Source organism: Ailuropoda melanoleuca, chromosome 3 (assembly GCF_002007445.2).
Source record: "Ailuropoda melanoleuca isolate Jingjing chromosome 3, ASM200744v2, whole genome shotgun sequence".
NCBI classification, from domain to species: Eukaryota; Metazoa; Chordata; class Mammalia; order Carnivora; family Ursidae; genus Ailuropoda; species Ailuropoda melanoleuca.
In genome coordinates, this window is record NC_048220.1 from 39,333,988 (window position 1) to 39,354,495 (window position 20,508).

Below are 20,508 nucleotides of genomic sequence, written 5' to 3' on the forward strand. Positions count from 1 at the left end.
TTTTAGTAGATGCAAATTATATCTAGAGAGAGCAAATTCCAATAGTTAATGGATAAGGTGGCTGAAGATGGGGAAATCAGTGCCTTGAGTTATCTCTGTGTTTCTTCCAGGGCTCACTCTGGGCTTGCTACAGAGTCAGCAATGACAACAGCTAACCTGAGCAGGAAGAGAGCTTTAAAAAAAAATCCATAGAAATCTTAAAAGACTCCACAGACAGTAGCCAGTATCTATTCTTAAGGGCCATTTAAGTGCCCCTTCCAGGTCTCTTAAAAAATATATAATTAAAAGCAACTAGAAAAAGCTATGTTTTCTGGTTAGTAGTTTCTAGACTATGTTTTATGGTAGAGTTGCTTTATTGTAATGTCTTGCTAAAAAATCAGTATTTAGTAAGCAAGGTTGTTTTGTTACCAATTCGATTTCTTGATTTCATATCATTTACTAGCTTCTCAACCATTTGATTTTTTTTTGGATGTTTCAAAAGCCATGCAATAGCTAAATAAAGACCCCTCAAAAGTGAATAGTCGACCAAACAACAATTCAGCCCAAATGAATATGCTGTCGTTTTTATAAAGTGTTATGTTTATACACTATATAATCATAAGAGACTCAACTTCAATAAACAGACTGTGGGTTGCTGGAGGGGAGGTGGGTAGGAGGATGGGGTAATTGGGTGATGGGCATTAAGAAGAGCACTTGAAGTAATGAGCACTGGGTGTTGTATGCAACTGATGAATCACTAAATTCTACCTATGAAACTAATGATACAGTATATGTTAATTTTAAAAAAGCAAGAATTTGGAATTAACAAATAATAAATTTTTATTTCATAAAAACTAGTGGTTAAATGAGAACAAAACTTGTCAAATCAATGTACTGTTTCATTTATCAACTTCTATTACAGATAAGAACAAGCTTTGATGTTACATTTAGTGGACACTCGATAAATGTGCTTTATTATTTTTTTCTTTAATAGAAAAGAAAAAAATAATTTTATCTGGACCTTCCTTCTGAAATCTGGCTGTCAGGATGCTAATATCACTTAAATAAGGACTGTCACAAGAAGTATTTGGGTCATCAGATATATGGAACTAACTTTTCCATGGAAAACAATTGTGGTTGTTGAGTATTATAATAGTTCCTGTCTTGATGTGAAGAGAATAGGTGGATTTATGATAACTGAGAGCCTAGTCCTTTAAAGTATTTTTGGAAAAAAAAACATTAGATTGGGGGAGAGAAAGAAGAAAGGAATGAAAGAAGCAAGGAATCCATCCACATGGCATTTCTCAATGCCTGCTAGTTCCAAAATATCTCACCATTTGCAGTGGATGCTGTGATGATAACCCCTTCAGGAATGAATGACTCATCTTCCTACGTTCGGAAAGTGCTCTCAGCTATCAGCCCCCTTTGTGAATTGCCTCAGCTAAGGAGGGCCACCTTGCCCAAGCATCTAATATTGAGTCAACAAGAGGATATAAAGGCCCAGCTCCAGAGTTGTTTAAGATAGCCCTGAAGACCCACCCCAGCTTCAGAACTCTCTATTGGGTCTGCTGAGGCCTGCATAGAAACTGTATTACAGACCAACTTTTTCTTCTCCTTCCTCTCCTGATTCTGCTTTCTTTCCTCCCTTCCATAGGTTATGGTCCCACGAATCTCCTCAGAGTCTGCTTCTCAGGAACCCAATCTGAGAACCAATCACATTAAGAATACCCAGTTAGTCCCCGCCTCTGACCATTCATTCTTTGTAAGAGTTTACTACTGAAATACAGCCCGTGAAAAAATGAACCCTAGACATTTCCAATTCTCCATATTTTCCCCTATGTACATCTCCACTGATACGCCACCTAATCATTCACACTTACCAGCACAAATTCTCTGCTTGCACAATAGGTTTGTGTTGCAAGCTCAGGGTAGGTAATGATAAGCACATAGAGTGCTAAGAGATGCTAAGAGAACGTTCCCCCTGCAAAACATATAAAACTCTTATAACTAATATTGATATCTATTTAAAATAGATATCAACAGTAATATAATTAAGAAGTGTGCATTTCACTGTGGCCTTTTCAACTTCCTTATGATTGTGCATTTGTTTAATAGAGATCTCAGACTTTATTGCCTACCCACTTTTTTTTTTTCCCCAGAAGAGCAATCATAAAACTTTAACTCTTCAACCATTCTATCTCTAGATTCCCATTAATTGGAGATCAGGAAATACTCATTTAAATACAGCAGTTCAGATCTGATTGTATGTTCATTTTTTAAAAATTCCAACATGGAAACTATCAGAAATATAAATGCAGTTGATTGACAAACAAGAGATGCCGAATTCCCTTATTTGGTAAGCCACTGATTCGCTCATGCCCAGGAAGCTAACTTAGATAGTATTCCTTGATACATAAATACCACTTATCTGACTCTGCTTATTCAAAACAGATTCATGGATATTTAATAATAGTAATTAGAATTGAAGTGTCATATTCTAGAAGAATTTCACTGAATAAAGGTACTTTATAGAAAATCAATTTTTAAAACTGAAAGATATTATCTCACACTTCAAAACTGAAGCTAGTAAAATATATCTTTTGGTTAGGTTTCCCATTACTGTCGATTGAGCTGACTATTCTTTAATTAAATGCTAAGCAAAAAAAGGGGGGCAAAGGGGCAGGGGGAGTGTTAAAAAGCAGTGATTATATGTGAGGATGTAATGGGAACATACATTCTGTTCCTGAGAGATCATCTGAAACTATGGTGAATGTGCTATTTGTGTCTAGAAGTGGAGCAGTGTGGAAATGGTGAAGACTATACACAGAACATGGCAGAACATACTACTTTATAGGATTAGAAATGGAATTCGAAGCTACAGAAAGAGGAGAGAATGAGGGAGTGCATACATAAAAATTCTTCCTATTAGCAATTTGGCCACTGAGGGTTTACTCCAACTCTGCACTTGCCCCAATCTAGTCTAAGAAAATACTTCAAAATCATGGAACCAAAGAAAAGTTCCTTCAAATGTACACTCAACTATAATTCTTCTAAATTAATTCATCACAATAGCAGTGCATATGGAGAAAAGTTCGAGAGGAATGGAGAGGGAGGAAAAGAAAATGACTCTCTTCACATAGCATTTCTCCGAGCCTGCTGGTTCCAGAATATATTGTCATATATTAAAAAGTTGAGGGTTGCTCATCTATTCACCACTGCTGGTCATTTATCCCTTGACAAAAGCATGGGTTTCTAGGCAGACCTTGTGGTTTGGAATGCTTTGTTAATATAATTGCCTTCTATTCTGTCTATGTTTGCTGATTTGTATCCAGTATGGTCATTACTGGCTCCTCCTAGAACTACTGTTTAGAGTAGTTGGGGAGGGTTCACTATATAGGAAAATTGCATTTTTTAACAGTTTTATCAAGATGTAATTCAAATACCACACAATTCACCCACTTAAAATATATGATTTTAAGTATATTTTAGTGTATTCACAGAGCTGTACACCCATCACCATAAATTTAGAACACTTTCATTATTCCCAAAAAGAAATCTTTCACTCCTTAAGCCATCAATCTCCTATCCTCCATGCCTCCTCTAGCCCTATATAACCACTAACATACTTGCTATCTCTATAAGTTTGTCTATTATGGACCTTTCATATAAAGGGAATCATGTAATACGCCATTCTGGCTTCTTTCACTTTGTATGTTTTCTCAAAGTCCATCCATATAACAGCGTGTATCAGTTTTGAATAAATTTTATTGTCAAGTAATACTCCATTGTATGGATACACATTTGTTTATTCGTTTATCAGTTAATGCACACTTGGACTGTTTTTGCTTTTTGCCTATTCTGAATAATGCTGCTATGAACATTCATTTACAACTTTTTGTGAGAACACGTGTTTTCAATTCTTCAGGGCATAAACCTAGAAGCATGATTGCTAGATCAAATGGTAACTCTATGTTTAATCATTTAAGGAATGGCTGTGTTCCTCATCATTTAAGGAATGGCTGTGTTCCTCATCATTTTCTTTCATTCCTATATGTCTAAAAAACAAGTATCCAAAAAAATCACTGCCAAATTCTTCTAATATGGTATAGTTTGCTGCCCGCACATCTTAGGCCAAAGCTCCTAGTTAAAATGGCCTTGGTTGTTTCACAAATTAACACAGCAAGTGCTTAATATTCCAGACATTCACTAGACATGGAATTATAATAGCATAAGTCTTGTTCATACAACATACCATATATTATCAATAAAAATTAAGGTTAAAAGAATGAAGCATATGATGACAGGTGTCTTATAATAATACTCTCCATGTTATGTTGTTGTTTTTGACTTTCAATATAAGACACATTGGAAAAATAATGTCACCACTAATAAAAATAGGCAATATCTTACATTTATGTAGTATTCTAAAGTTTATCAGTAACTTCAACCTGAACATTATTCATCTAACCCTCACAGCATTTAAGTTAAAAATTCTCCTCTTGCAGAGATGAGAGAACCACAATTCAAGCAGGCTAAGCAGCTTCCAAATATTAAATAGCTAGTTACAGAGCTGGGTAAGACTTGATCCCAAGACTCCAACATTCAGGTATAGAACACTTTCAGTTATAACTATTCCAGTAAAAGGAGAACTCCGAGCTACAAGCATTTGCTCAATCTCTTCTTTTGTCTTTCTTTTCTATATTCCCCACCTCCCACACACCATACACAATACTCAAACCACATGCTCGTTCATACACATGCAAACACAACACACATATGGGAAATTTTAAATTATCCTTTACTATATTATCCTTAGAGTGAAACTTAATAACTGTTCAGTTAGAATCAACATAAAAGAAAAAAATTATGAATACCACTTATTAAAAATAAAAAACAATAAAAATACCCCTTATTGTTTGTTTACTCTATGCCACATATAGTAGTGATCAGTTTTTAAATACATCATCTTATTTAATCCTTAAAAAATCATATGAGAGAGATATCATTATGTGTACCTTATAGATTAATAAAATAAAGACAGACCTGAAGCTCAGGGATATATGACTTACCAAAGCCTCATGCCTGGCAAGTGTTCGTCCTGGGTGCTAGAATTCTCAGGTCTGCTGAATTCAAACCCCAGGCTTTGAGACTCTCTACTCTATACCACCTACCTAAGAGCCCAAAGCGGATAGCTAGATTTTCAAATGGGCCATTTGGTGTTTGATGCTGCCTGAGTGATTACTGTGGTTCATAAATATCAATACCAAAGCCAAAGTCTCTTTTACTGCATGGTTTTAAAACTAACTTCATATTATTTTTAGAATATTTTAATGCTACTTAAATATTTTAGGGCCAAGCCCTCACTGTATAATTAAAAGCTACAAACTCCAAGGGAGATCTTCATGCTAGGAAAGGATGTGTTTAACCAGTAAATAAAAGCAACTTTTGCAAATTTCAAGTAATGTCTGATGGGAGAGACATTGCTTAGAGTGAATCAATTGAGTGGATGAACAAACTTATTGGTTTCTCATTGGCAGACATAAGGTAAATGGTGTCTTAATCTTTCTTTTTGAGAACTAGAAGGGAATTTTTAACAGAAGAGAATTGAAGCCCTAAAAAAATGACTATGTCACACAAAAGTGGAAAAAAAACAGGCAGAAAAGACTTCTAAAGCTAGACAGGTAAGGTCAGAGTATTGGTAAAGAGAATTGCTAATTGCAATTTTGATTTCTTCTGCAAACTAGCTGAGTGCGGAGAACTATGAGGAAAACCAAAACCACAACTGAGAAATGCTTTTCTTCTCCAACTGTAGCCTCTAGGCCTCCCTAGTAACAAGGCTAGAAGAGAAAAGTTTAGGAGTCTTAGCAGGTAAGGAATCTGAAGGACAGTCTATTCAAAACTATTGATTTTACTTAGTACTTTGTTTCAGTTGTGTCCTTTCTCTGACAGTGTTCAACTACATTAATATCTATACCAAACTGCCTAAAGAGTTTTGACCGTATTGGAATAACTTCTGTATTACGACCCCTTTCTCCCCCACCAAGGTGAGCCTTGGTTCCAGTGTACACGACACGGTCTGAATGACATTGTGCATCCTTGGGCTCCATATGCATCAAGGGATGGGCAGTGAGAAGGCTCCCAGTCCCTTGCAAGTGTCTCAAAACAACTAGATATTTTTAAAAGACTTTTAATCACGTCAATAATATCTGAATAAATAGCAGGAAAAAACACTGAATTAATAATCTATGCATTTCAACCCGATTATACTGATACACACAGACAGACACACACACACACACACAAGATTGTCCATCTATCTACCTATCTATCTATCTTTTGGAGATGGTAGTATTTTATTCTAATGAAGTCTCTCTGTTCAATGTTTGGCAAGTGAACTTATTTTTTCTTTGGGCTTCAGGCAATAATTGTTATTTCTTTAAAGTTTTCTTTTGTGTTTATGGAACCTTTATTTATTTATTCCTCATGTGTAATCTTTTTTTAATATTTTTTATTATATTATGTTAGTCACCATACAGTACATCCCTGGTTTTTGATGTAAAGTTCGATGATTCATTAGTTGCATATAACACCCAGGGCACCATGCAATACGTGCCCTCCTTACTACCCATCACCAGCCTATCCCATTCGCCCACCCCCCTCCCCTCTGAAGTCCTCAGTTTGTTTCCCAGAGTCCATAGCCTCTCATGNCCTTTATTTATTTATTTATTTATTTATTTATTCCTCATGTGTAATCTTTTTTTAATATTTTTTATTATATTATGTTAGTCACCATACAGTACATCCCTGGTTTTTGATGTAAAGTTCGATGATTCATTAGTTGCATATAACACCCAGGGCACCATGCAATACGTGCCCTCCTTACTACCCATCACCAGCCTATCCCATTCGCCCACCCCCCTCCCCTCTGAAGTCCTCAGTTTGTTTCCCAGAGTCCATAGCCTCTCATGGTTCATTCCCCAAATATCCCTTTTCAACTTCTTGCTAATGAGCTTTCTCTCCTCTGTATCCNTTCTGGGGCGCCTGGGTGGCTCAGTCGTTAAGCGTCTACCTTCGGCTCAGGGTGTGATCCCAGCGTTCTGGGATCGAGCCCCACATCAGGCTCTTCCACTGGGAGCCCGCTTCTTCCTCTCCCACCCCCCCTGCCTGTGTTCCCTCTCTCGCTGGCTGTCTCTATATCTGTCAAATAAATAAATAAAATCTTTTAATAAATAAATAAAGAAAGAAAGAAAGAAAGAAAGAATTATTGAAATATGCCTCATACACATATGAATGGGATAAAAGATGTCAAAAGTGTTCAAAGCAAGTTCTCACAAATTCTCAGTATTGTAACAACATTCACATGGAAAATATATATTTTAAAAATACCACTTATTATTTCTTCAAGCTTTAATCTACTACTCTAAGATCATAATGTCTAGGGTAACCCCTACTGGTCAGTCTACTTTCTGGCTGATGCTAAAGGATACAGGAGAAAGGATGATTTCACTGACGGGGTTGTAACCACAGGAGGAGCAACAGTTTTCCAACACTGCATTTAGCGGCAATATTATTACCTTTTTTCTTTTTGGTCATCTAATTTTTGCAGTGATCCTCCTGAAGATCTTAGCACATTTCACTTTTATGAAACCAAGTTTTAATAAACATATTAGAATTTTAAAATTCTTGTTTAAAATCGTTTAAAAAGCAACAGATAAAATTAATTTTGCCCAAATGAAATAGACTTTCCCTAGCATTACTTTCTGAAGAGGTAAAATTTTCCAGTGATATTTGAAAACTTTGCTACCTGCTCTAAGTTAAGGGGCCTGACAGAGCAAGAATAAACAGAGTGAGGGTGTGCCAGCACAATGCTAATTCATACGACAAAAATGAAGGAGAGGTAAAGTAAGCAACATGTGGACATATCCAGCTCACACACCCTACATTTTGTCTACTTGCAAAGTGGCATATACAACTCTGGGCTTTTGCATTAACAACGTGCAAGTGCCCCTCTTTATGGCAGCTTCTGGATGCCAGTAATTGACTTGCACTTTCTGAACTAAAATTAATAAACTTGTGCATAAGGAATTTACCATGAAAGCCTATTAATTTTCCACATCAAGATATCCAGAAATGCAGCAGAACTCAGGGTCTAGAATAAATCACATGCATGGTGATATTGTCACTTCTTCCCGGCCCACCGTATCTCTCTTGCCTTCCTTTTACGTCTGTAAAAATCAGATTAAAATGAACTGAGGGTGGTTTATTTTAGATAAGAACGAAGATGCAAAGGAGCACTGTAGCACAGAAGAAAGCTGGCCTGGGGTAGGCATTTTGGCTTTTCTGCCTGCTTGCGGTTCGCTATATTTATGGATATTACATACTGTGGTAGATTACATTCTTGTTCCCAACAATTCACTCCTTTCTCTATAAGAACATTGGTTTCACTCATCTATAGAACGTAAGAAGTAGGAAGATCGGTAGGAGAAGAAAAGGATAAAGAAGGGGGGGGGAAACAGAAGGGGGAATGAACCATGAGAGACTATGGACTCTGAGAAACAAACTGAGGGCTTCAGAGGGGAGGGGGGTGAGGGAATGGGATAGACCAGTGATGGGTAGTAAGGAGGGCACGTATTGCATGGTGCACTGGGTGTTATATGCAACTAATGAATCATGGAACTTTACATCAAAAACCAGGGATGTACTGTATGGTGACTAACACAATATAATAAAAAAAATATTATTATATATTTAAAAAAAAGAACATTTGCCGAGTGAACTTAGCAGGCCTTCTGGTAGAGGATAGATATACTGCTTTGCCCAATTGTCCAGCTGGCCATGAACTTGCTTGAATTAATGAAAAGTGAGTGGAAGGGGCAGGTATGTCATTTCAAAGGAAAAACTCTAAGAAGCAGCATGTGCTTCTACCAGCTTCTTGCTCTTTTCCAACAACTCCATGTAGGAGTTGTTCCTTTAGCACGGATCCTAGAATGGGAAGACACATGGAGCATAACTGCCTACCAGCCCTCACCAACATGTAACAAAGCAAGAGATACAAGTTTGGAATTTTAAGCCATTGACAGTGTGGCTTCTTGTCACTATAGCAAAGCTGATTGCTACATAATTCTTGATTTAACTGTAAGAAAGATGAACAAATAATAGCACCAGCTTAAGGGGCCTGCCTGTTCTACCCACTAAAACTCGTTTCCTTTGAGCATTAGATTGAGAGTCCGTCAGGGTTGGTTTGGTGGCCTGGTGACAGCAACAGTAGCAATTCAATGATCATTGACCCTACTAGCTGTTCCCTGTAGAAGGTTTTACCAAACCCACTTCTCCACTTTCTTCCAGTGAATGTAATGGTCCAACTCACTGAACTGACTGTGAAAAGAAGAAAATACTTTGCTGGAAAGAAAAACTATTCTACATCATCTCAGGGGAAATCCTGGGCAGCTCAAATTTCTCTTTGAAAATCTTACCTGTCAAAGGGCAAGGTATGGGAGGAAGAACAGGTATATGCAACATCTGGACCTTATTTTTTGCCAACAATGGAGCAGATGGAGTGATTATCTGTAGCCTTACTTGCACTGACCCTGAATATCTGTTGTTTGTCAAAACAGTTTGAATGCTTTTGGTTGTGGTTTCCCACACATACGATCACATTATTCATAGAGTTTACCTTTGAAAAGATTTAAAAAGAAAAAAGCATGAGAATTAAACACATGCATTAAGGTTGCTATTCCTAATTTCATAAATTCAATAGAAAAAAAAGCACTCTTTTAAGGAAACCACATTTACTCTCTCTAATTGCATCTAAAAAACTGAGCAAATCAGCCGCAGCGAAGAGAACTTAATCAGATACTCATTATTTTATATTTTAGTTTTATAAAATTTCCTATGTCAATGGAGTAAAAATGAAAGACAGGCAGAGCACATGGAGAGTTCTAAATTCGAGAAAGATGACTTTTACTTCTGTTATTCATTATTATTTTTCTACCTTTCAAAATAGGGTTTATAATTGCATATATTTCTAATTCTACCGAAATCCACTGATAAAGAAGGCATTGTATATGCAAACAAACATCTAGGATTCTCTATAAATGATTAATTTCAGTTGGAAAATATTAACCCCAGCTGAATGTGCCCCAGGCTTAAAGAAAGTATTTATTACAAGCCAGTGTTTCATATTAAACTTTGTGGTTTGTCCCCCCAATACTTCTAGAACGAATGTTTTTATTTCTTAATCACTTACACAGAAAATAAGTTTTAGAAATTACCCATCTTCTTATTTGCACTGTTATCTTTCAAATGGAAAATCAAAGTTTTTTCTTAGCCACTTGAAAGAAATACTGAATAATCATTTTATTTAATCTGTCTGATGTTTGCTTGGCTATATTTTAATATTTCTAACTATTTATATTTTTCTGAGCAAATAAACTATTCCACCATATGTTTAGTCTCCCACAGAATCTTACATGGTCTCCTAAATAATGGCATCTATGAAGCAGAATGATTTATTTATAAATGAATTGCATTTCCAGTATCAGTACTGGCAACATATTCCTGAACAACTGCTATGGAGACAAAAAGTATCAAAATATACAGCGGAAATTTGAACCACATCAAGCCAGCAGCCTGACAAAGGTTACCAGGATAACGTAACATTCAGCTCTGCTTCTTTTCTGACATTTGCCTCATCTCAACACACAGGCAGGAAATGTCTCCTTTTTGCCCCCTCCTTCATATTCTAAAGAGGATGTACTGCTTTGTTTTAAAATTGAGGCCAAAGTAACCAATGTTTCCCTGTTTTTAAAAGCATTTCCTTCATTCTGATGTACTTGAGTCACAATGTTGAACAGAACTTTGTGGAGTCAATGGAAGTTCTGATGCCAATACCAACTTCTATTCTTTATTGCTCTCTGAGTTCCCAAGGACTGATGTATATAAATGCTACAGAACGCCACACATGGATTTTAGCTCCCATTCCACCCAAAAAAATTAAGTCCTTGTTTATTGACATTTTTGGAGTGGGAGTGATGCAGATGTTTCATGCCATAGAGTGTGGCTGTCATGTTGGCCCAGCTGAGCTCACAACATAACTAAATCCATAAGTGACCAAGGTGCTATATATTAATATATTTATTTTGACAGCACGAATCATTTAGTATTTTGACAAGTGTACATCGTTTCATAAGAGCTTTCATACGTATTATTTTATTTTAGTTTTTGGGAAGTAGACAACAGCTGGTTCATCAACAGCCCTGTCTTCTGTGTTAAGAATTTAGATTTTATCTAGTAGTCACTAAGAGCTATTGAAGGACATAAAGCACTCAGTTTCATTTCAGAAAGATTTCTCTGACAGGCATAGAGCAATAGTGTCCAAAGTGAGATATGTGCATGCTAGAGTGTAGTCAAGGCCATCTCCTGGGTATGAGAAGAAAATACAGAAGTGTATATGTATGTGTACATATACACAAATATATATGTGTTTGTGTGTGTATATAATACTATTTAATTTTGATATTTGTTTTAAATTTTACATATTACATATGTAATATTTAAAATCATACTTAAACATTTTAATTCATGTTCAATCTTTATTTTTTTTTCCTTTTCTGATGACATATAAGATCAAAAAATTTAGAAACTATTAACAAATGGATCGAAAGCAGAAAATTAGTGAATGGCTTATGAAAATAGTCCAAATAAGAAAAAACAAAAAAAACAAAAAACGAGAGCCTGAATGAAGACATCGGGAATCGAGAAAAGAAGGGAGATGCATGCATATTCTTATGAGAAAGAAATGATAATGCCTGATTAAGTGTGAAAAGAGAGGATAAAGGAGAATGAATCTGGGGTGCACGTCCGGATGGTTTGATGGAGCTCAAACTCGAAGAGAGACTCATCATGGGTGCCCTAAAATTGGGAATTAGAAACAAAGATTTTTTGGGGGAAAAAGTTTGAGTGAAACTATAGAAGATAGAGGAGAGATGCAAAGAGAAAAATAAATGGGTAAATCTCCAGGCTCATCCCTGCCTACCTTAACAGTAATGATGCAGTTTTATCTGTTTTATATATTGGGAGTTTAGTGCAATATTTTGTTTGTAAAAAGAGGTTTCCTGGCTTTTAAATGAAATAAAATTAGAAAATTAGTGCTATGAGGTTCAGTACCTAAAGCTGAGAAATCAACATTTAAGGGCAGGAAAAATATGCAAAAGATAAAAATGTCTGTAAATAAAGATCACAGAGCTAACCTATTTATGCTCAAAAAAAACCAAACAACTTTTTAAATGGCAAAGAGAGTTCTGTCCATCAGACTAAAATGAACACATGCCCGTAATTATCATTACCTTTATATAATATCAATTTTCTGTGGCCAGAACTTTTTGGAATGCCATCCCATATCCAAAATGGATACTGCTAATGCCTAAAAGAAATCAAATTTGTGGAGCCATAAGCCTAATCACCAATATAAGGTAACTACTCTCTTCATTATCATGACTTCTCACCCTTCTACAGCTACATGTCCTTCCAGAATTGGACAAAATGCTCCATTTAAATAACAAAGTTGAAATGTCGCCAAAGGAGTATCAACTGGTTGTCTTCCTAGAGTCCTCGTAGGGTGGTAGTAGTAAATTTGTCATGGTAGAAACTTGAGTATGTACCTTGATCTCCCTCCAGGTATTCTGGCAAGCAAGGTTTAAAAGGAACCATTACCTTGTAATCAATATTAATGGACAGACTTCTGTGCTTTATGTTATAGTTGCTAGAGCAATGTAACAATGCTCCAAGGATTGTTACTGATGCTGACATTCCAAACAGAACTCCAAGTCAATGTAGTAATTATCTTACTTTCTTGTGAATATACTTTTTCTGCCTCAGGTCCCTGAACTTTTTATTTTTTTCCCACATAAAATTTCTATCCCCCCCAAAATCTAATGCAACTGAGGACAAAGACTATAATAGTATTACATTCAGAAGAATCCATTCTGAGGCTCTCAAGTGCTATGATTGGACAGCATACATTTTGCCTATGTGCAGAAGCACAATTAATACAGCAAATTTTAATGGGAAGATCATCTAAAATAACCTAATTTACTATCAATGCCAAAAGGACTAATTCCCCCACTCTTCCCTGGAATCTGAAACAGTTCAATGGGCCTTTCCCTAAAAATAATAGTAACAACAATATCTCCAAAAACATTATTCTGGAAAAAGGTCTGTGGAATCCTAAAAACTTACTTGCTATTTGCTAAACATAGTCCCAAATCTTTTGGAATTTTTCAATAAGCAATAAAGGGATTCTGCCCAAGCAAGTTCAAAAAAAAAAAAAAATTCCAAGGAGGAGCCAAACAGCTCAGTCGCTGTATTTGGATGCAGCTGTTGTGCATTTTATTCATAGGAATGCATAGCGTGGCCGACTGTTGCTAAAGAAGACTGCTGAAAGGCAGATTCTTTTTTTTTTTTTTTTAAGTAAGCAACTGAATTGTAAAAGATCCTAACAGTGATAGATTTCACAATCCCTTAAGNTTGGCCGACTGTTGCTAAAGAAGACTGCTGAAAGGCAGATTCTTTTTTTTTTTTTTAAGTAAGCAACTGAATTGTAAAAGATCCTAACAGTGATAGATTTCACAATCCCTTAAGAATGTGCCCCCTCAACGCTCCTGATTTTTGGATTCCAAGAAGAATGGAAGTGGTGAGGGGCACGACAGATGCTATTGGCCAAGCCTGCTGTCAGAGTAAAATCTGTGGCTTCCCTGTTAATATTCAAGCTCTCTTCCCCATGATGGACTGCAGCACCCTCTTCAGATCGTGGGCACAGAGTTTCGCTGCCTGTGTGAAGCATATATAAGAAAGAGCCTAGGTGCTGTGCAGATGAATCATGTGTTTGTCTGGACCAGGTTACAGCATAGGAAATGCCAAAATGAACAACAAAACCAGAGCAATTCCATGAAATAGACATTGTGAGGGGATATTACATTCCAATATAACTTCCTGTCCAATGCAAAAATTTAATTTGCCAACCAAAGCCTGTTTAGCAGAACACACACATTGTCAGTTAGCCTGAGAATCTTCACTAAGCTTGCCCAGCTTCCCTGCCAGAAATAGTTATTATAGATCCGAAGACAATATTTCTTTGATTCAAACCTCTTCTGGGGGCTTCTTCACCCGGAGGCTTTGGCAATTTCACAATGATAAAAATAAAGTTAAAATGAAAACTTCATATCTTGTATCAGTTGGCATGTTTTTGGCTCCAAGTAATAGAAAACTATGACTCTGCTGGGGTTAAAAGTGAGGAAATATCAAATTTCAGCTGCCACAAAGTGCAGAGACAGGTGACTGCAGGTGTGGTTAAAGTTGCAAAGCAGTGATATCAAGGAAGTACACCCTTTCCATCTTCCTGCTCCACATGCTGTGTCAGGATCCCTCTGACTAGCTCCTCTAGTGGCCGCAAGACTGGATAGCACTGAGAAAGCTTCCAGACATGACAAAGCCATGTCAATGATCCTCCTGAGTGTCTTTAAGAAGCCTTCCAGCATAAGTCAAGCAGAGAAAGACAATTATATGATTTGTCTCATCTATGGAACATAAGAACTAGCAAGATCGGTAGGGGAAGAAAGGGATAAAAAAAGGGGGGGTAATCAGAAGGGGGAATGAAGCATGAGAAACTGTGGACTCTGAGAAACAAACTGAGGGCTTCAGAGGGGAGGGGGGTGAGGAAATGGGATAGGCTGGTGATGGGTGTAAGGAGGGCACGTATTGCATGGTGCACTGGGTGTTATACACAACTAATGAATCAACATTACATCAGAAACCAGGGATGTACTGTATGGTGACTAACATAATATAATAAAAAAAATTAAAAAAAAAAAGAAGAAGAAGCCTTCCAGCAAACCTGTCCCATACCTCACATTCCATAAATGTGCCACCTGCCCAACTTGGAGGCTACTTGACTGCCCCTCGCCCACCTTCTAACAATACAGTACTGGATGTGATTCAAAATCAAGTCCCCATCTGTGTGTGTTTAATAAAAAGTGTCCCAGAAGGCAGGAGTCACTAAAATCCCTCCGCTCTCATTTAATTCCGAACAGTGACACAATTTATCAGTCAGGTTGATGTAGCGATTGGATCACTATGGCTTATCCCCTCTTCCATGAAACTCTCCTACAGTTTGCAGGACATCATACTCTTCTGGTTCTCCTCCTACTGCTTTATCTCCTCAGATTTTGTCTCACTTCACTGGCTTGACATTTGCTTCCCACTCCCTTTCTGAAGATTCAGCCACAAGCCTTCTTTTCTTTCTAAAATCTCTCTCAACCACTGCAATGGCTTCAGATAGGACAACTATTTGAATATTTTTCTAATTCATACCTCCAGTCTGACCTCTCTTCCAACTGAGGGATAACTACTTGTATCACCTGTGTGCACTCCAACTCAACAAATCATTCCTGCTTTGCCTCCCAAGTTAGCAACTTCTCCTGACTTCCCTATTTCTCTTCACGCCTCATCATTCCCCCCATCATTCAGGCCTGAACCTGAGAATCATCTTGGGCGTCTCACTCTTTCTCAACTACCATATTAATTTGGATATATGGTGTAACATCTTTGAGATAGCTTTATATCTGTCCCCGAGCCTTTCCTTTATCACCAAACCTAACTCCACATTACCTCTTACCCTGTCGAATCCACCAGTCTTAATGCCTCTTAGACCATACACCCAGTCTGTGCTCCCCTGAAACCATTCCAGATGAATCTTCCTATGGCACTCCATCAACATCTGCCTGCTAATTCGCTCCATCCTGTACTTGAATTCACTGGCCCACTGGCTCTTTCCCCAAAATGCACCATACTTCCTGCTTCTGGGCCTTCCTCAGTGTTCTTTCCTCTTTCTGTAATTTTGCTGTCCCTGCTTCTGTGGAAATCCTACCCATCCTAAACCTCAGAGGGTTGAGAGGAAATGTATCCTTAAGATGATATGTGATGATATAGCGGTTCAAGTCTCTGTGGCATTTATTAACTGATATTGAGCAAATATTTCAATTCTATGAGATTCAGCTACTCTTCCATAAATGGGGAAAGAAGATAATATTTTCCCTGCCTTGTCATAGGATAATTGAAATTAACAGAAATTTTAAATGAGATGAATATATAAAAGCAAGTGTAAAACATAACATGCTAATGCTAAGTGTTATTATCAGCATCTTCTTTAATGTACGTATTCACAGTATGCTTATAAGGCATCCTCCTGGGATTCTACTTATGATCATCACACTTAAGGTCAATGTTGATGATGATTTCTCTCCTACTATTAGTGTAGCCACATAAAATCAGGCCTGCTGAGGTTCATTGACTCTCTTGGAAAGTAGATTCACATTTAGAAGACATAATAGATTCAGAAAAGGCATGACATACTTAAGTTATGAAAGAAATAGAAGACGTTAGTGGTAATGTCATGATCATATGGAAGATTCCCTTTATTGAAATGTAAATAATTGTTTTAATACTCCGTATAAGCCCATAATTTGAAATAAATATTTATATAAATATTGATTGAAGAAGAATTGATCTTTTATTCATGCTGAAGTTACCTAGCTATCCCTTGAAAAGCTGGTTTTACACTAATGCATGCCATGAAATGTTTAAGATTCAGCTATTTCTGGAGAGTTGCAGTTACATGCCAGGCATGATAGGATGCCATGGGCCTGCTGAGAGTCCTGGTCTTGGAGATAGCTTTTTAGCATTTAAAATACTTCGAGGGAAATTTTTTCTCTTTTTCTCTTTTTCTCTCTTTCTCTTTCTTTCTCTCTCTCTCCTTTCTCTCTCTTTCTTTCTTTCTTTCTTTCTTTCTTTCTTTCTTTCTTTTCTTAAGATTTTATTTATTTATTTGACAGAGAGAGAGATAGCCAGGGAGAAAGGGAACACAAGCAGGGGGAGTGGGAGAGGGAAAAGCAGGTTCCCAGCGGAGGACCCCAATGCAGGGCTTGATCCCAGGATTCTGGGATCATGCCCTGAGCTGAAGGCAGATGCTTAACGACTGAGCCACCCAGACGCCGCTCAAGGGAAATTTCTAAAACCATGGTATTCATTCCATATTTCACGTTAGAATATGGACGATACGATTTTTTTTCTCTTTCTTATTTCTTTTCCTGTTCTTCCATTCTTTCTTTTTTTTTTGCAAGCCTGAAGACCCCACTCACAGTCTCAGAATTTTCTATCCATTTTCATCCTTTTTTTAGTCGATAATGTTAAAGCATTAACAAATTCAAGTCTGTATTCTGTCAGTCATTGCCACCATTTAAAACACAAAATTTGGGGGACCATCTAGTTTGACTCTTAATTTTATATATGTGGATCCATAACAAAGCACACTATCCATTCCCTAAATGTTCCTTAAGTTTCACTTTCACGCTAGGCGAAATGAATTAGTGCTCTACTCTTTCAATTCCATTGTGTACCCCCATCAACCAAAAACAGAAAAGGCAGTGGAAGGTTCATTAAAAAGAACATAGTGTTATGGTAAAGAGGACAGATTCAATTACCTGTTTCTCAGTTTTCTTATCTAAAAACGGGAAATAACAAGCATGCATCTAACTGGAATTGTTGTGAAGATTAATAGGGTTAATACATGCAAAATGCTCACGTAGTACTCTGTAAGTATCAGCTATTATTCTATTTGTTGGTTTTGTTTTCTTATTATTGCAGGATTTCGTAATTTCAACACATGTGGTAAGCAGGTTTCCATCCCGGTTAAAGCTAACAGCATGACCGTCCCCACCCTCCTTTGAGTTGCAGGAAGAGAAGAAGAAATTATCAAAGATTCAAATGGCAATCAGGCCTGCAGAGCACCATGTCCAAGAGCAATACCTTCTCTATTTCAAGGAAGGATAACTCTTGTTAGGCCTGTGTGATATTTTCCAGTTATGGAAATGACTTTGCCATGAATGGTAGGCAATAAAAATACAAAATGGCATATAGGGGTTGACAAAGACAGCAACCATGATAATTAGTTACCCTTCCAAACAACAAAGAGAAACCAAGTATTGGTTTATTCTTTTCCTATTAAAAAATATACTTCACATTAAAAACACTAGCCATGGAATATTCGGCAAATTCCGGAATTCATTGTCCCCAGATATTTCTACATGATTAAAACCTTCATTTCTAAGAGAACTGACATTTAAGTATATTCTTTGTGTGCGTGTGTGTGTGTGTGTGTGTGTGTGTGTGCAAAATTGGTGGTTTATTAAAGCACGGGACAGGACCCGTGGGCAGAAAGAGCTGCTGCCTAAGTACATTATTCTTAAACTCAAGGTCTTTAAGAGATCAGAGTTGTTCATTGTCTCTATAGCACACTCTTGGAGATAAGATGTTTCACATATTCATGGACTCTCCCATGAATCTTGGAAAGTCTTCAGGCGAAACGGCAAAGCTGTAGCCCAAGTTGAGGCAGAGCCTCATTTCTGCCAACAATATCATGCCTGGCCAGGCTGACAAGGTTTGCCAAGACCACACAGACAGACTAGATGGTAAGTTGGAGTTATAATTCTTTCTGCAACTGGAAGCCATTCTGAACACTTGCCTAAAAGTTGGAGAAAGCGAAGAGGGGCCAAAACCAGAAACCATTAAGGCTTAGAAATAATTATTATGAAAAACCAACAAGCATTTACCTAATGATTCCCCAGAGCCACTCCTAGAAGAAGGAATGGAAAGGAAAAGTTTACACCACCCACAACACAAAGATTCAGTGCAGTCAATGAACCAAAGAAGAAAAATCTAGTTCTGAAATTTTATAATAATGTGGTACTATTCCCTTCAAATTTCTGAATAGTTTATAATAACATAGTACTACTCCTTTCAAATTTCTGAATAGTTGGCCACACTGTGTGTTATAAAGTAACCAAATATGTAATTGGTTTTATGTATGTATCCTTAAAATACCAATGTCAAATTAAAATCACCACACTGAGAAACACTGTCATCAGGAATTTTTTTTGCAAAATCTACTTTGATTTTTATTATTGAAAAATTTTTGCCTCTAAGACCACAAAGCAAATTGTTCAACATCAAGTGATACAAAAAGTGCAGGATGCATCACAAATTAATTATTCTAGGATATAATCACTACATATATAAAATGAAATGGTGACATTGGATGTTTAAAATCCTTTCCAGTTCTAAAATCCTATGAAATAGGTATTTTTTCAAGTGGCAGAAGGGCAAGAAGGATGTTTAATATTCTGAGCTACTCATACCTTACTTCCCAGACTGTAACCACTGAGCCTATATACTTACTGACAAATAGCTTTGAAATCATAACATGAAAATGTGCCACAAATGTATTGCTCTTTGGTCCACTAATGTCTTAAGTACGTGAAATAGCTGCGTTCGTATTTTCTCCATCTTTTAAATAAGGACATTGAAAAGACATCTTCTGAGGCCCTTTTAATTCAATTTTCCAAATCCACAATTTTATAACAACAAATAGCACTTCCTACAGAGGAGTCCTCTACTCTACCTTACCAAGTGTAAATCTTTGCTCAGGAAGGTTAAATGGACATTCTAGCTACTTCCTTGTGCTCTGAGGGATATGGCAAGCTGTTTTTGGGGTGGGGCAGTAAATGGTCCATGACTGCTTTCCTATGAGTAGGCAGAATGCAATTTCTTTTACTTGCTTTGTTGAAAATGACTGCGTAAACTTTACAACATTCACCACTATTCCTATTCTTTAATACATGGCTCACTGACTAGGACCCAGTTTTGCAAGCAGGGACAATATGTTTCTTTGTTTCCAATGAGTTTTTGGAAAGTAAAACAAAGCTCCTTCTGAATTACCTCTTAAAGGCATACTCCAGGTCTGTCCTAAGTAACGATTGTTTCCTTGACATTTTACAAACCTAATCACTAATCCCTTTTTGAATGCAAAGTAACATGTGCTAACTGTAGATATGATGACTTTAATATATCAAAACCCTATGGGAAGTACATCTGTTTCACCCTCTTCCTGGCTTCCTTGTGAAGTGCACTGGTAGATTCCTGAGAAGCTTCATTCTATGGGGAAGCATGATGCCATCTAGTGATCAGATAGGAAATCACATCTGTTCGTTTTCCCTCTGGACTAGGTAGTACAAGGAATACGGTGGGACTACACGTTAGAATTGGAAGAGAAACAGAATAGATACTTCTCAGGCAGGAGCCTTACTTAATCATTTGCTAGGTATATAATTCTGTATAATAACTACTAAAAATATGATGATAACAATATGAACATGGCATTCTCACTCTCAGGGTTACTTTCAAACTTCAACCTACCATTGTTACTGTCGCAGTTCGCAAAATAAATGACTTTACGATATCAGTAAATCAGGTCTATCAATAAACCAGGTCTTTGTTCATTTAAAGTTAATGGGATTTTTAAAATATAATTCCAAACAGTGCACTGTAAAATATATGTACTTAAAACTGCATCATTTTATTGACTTTAATTGATACCCTGCTAGGATGTTATTACATTGTTGAACATTTAAAAACACAGGA

General features: G+C 37.0%; 1 protein-coding gene across 1 annotated transcript in view; it reads right to left on the reverse strand.

Annotated features, from left to right (window-relative positions):
- Positions 1-20,508, reverse strand: part of PDE4D (phosphodiesterase 4D) — an 854,127-nt gene that overhangs the window by 601,277 nt on the left and 232,342 nt on the right. The window lies entirely within an intron of this gene.